General features: G+C 23.3%; 1 non-coding gene across 1 annotated transcript; it reads right to left on the bottom strand.

Moving 5' to 3' along the window:
• Positions 1–571: 571 nt before the first annotated feature.
• On the bottom strand, positions 572–645 carry TRNAN-GUU (transfer RNA asparagine (anticodon GUU)). Its single transcript has one exon. It is a non-coding gene; the product is annotated as a tRNA-Asn (tRNA).

Consider the following 645-nt stretch of genomic DNA (forward strand, 5'->3'; position numbering starts at 1 on the left):
AGATTGTTTATTAATAAAGTTATAATGGAGAGGCTTTATAAAACTCATAATGTAATACATTGAAATTCAACTCTCAAAAATATTATCATCATTTTATATTTAATATTGCACAAATGTAAATGCTTTTTATTTTTTCAATAAATTTCATTTTTAGCTTAGTCTACTTGTCCAAAAATATGAAGTTAAAAAAAAAAAAAACTTATAACAAATGAAACCCAAAAAATTAAAGAAAAAAAATGCACTAAATAATTATTATGTTTTGAATTTTATTTTTTCTTGGGTAAATAATAATAGAAAAAGCACTATATTCAATTTTTTTTTTTTATAAATAATAATAGAGGAAACACTATATTCATAATTTGACAATCCATTCTTTATTTCAAGTCTACCACATTAAACAATTACTAAGGTGGTTACCCATTTCTTAAATAATAGAAAATCAAATAAATAAAATAGCTTACAATTTATTTATTTTCAAATGATTTTTAAAAACGTTTCTTAAATGCTCTTTCTATTTACATTGAATTATTAATTTAATTTTGTTTAAAATTCGTTTCTCTTTTCTCAAAGACGCTAGAAGGAGGGCTTGAACCTCCGACCTTGTGGTTAACAGCCACACGCTCTAACCAACTGAGCTATTCCAGC

The sequence above is a fragment of the Cryptomeria japonica genome, chromosome 1 (genome assembly GCF_030272615.1).
Source record: "Cryptomeria japonica chromosome 1, Sugi_1.0, whole genome shotgun sequence".
Lineage (NCBI taxonomy): Eukaryota > Viridiplantae > Streptophyta > Pinopsida > Cupressales > Cupressaceae > Cryptomeria > Cryptomeria japonica.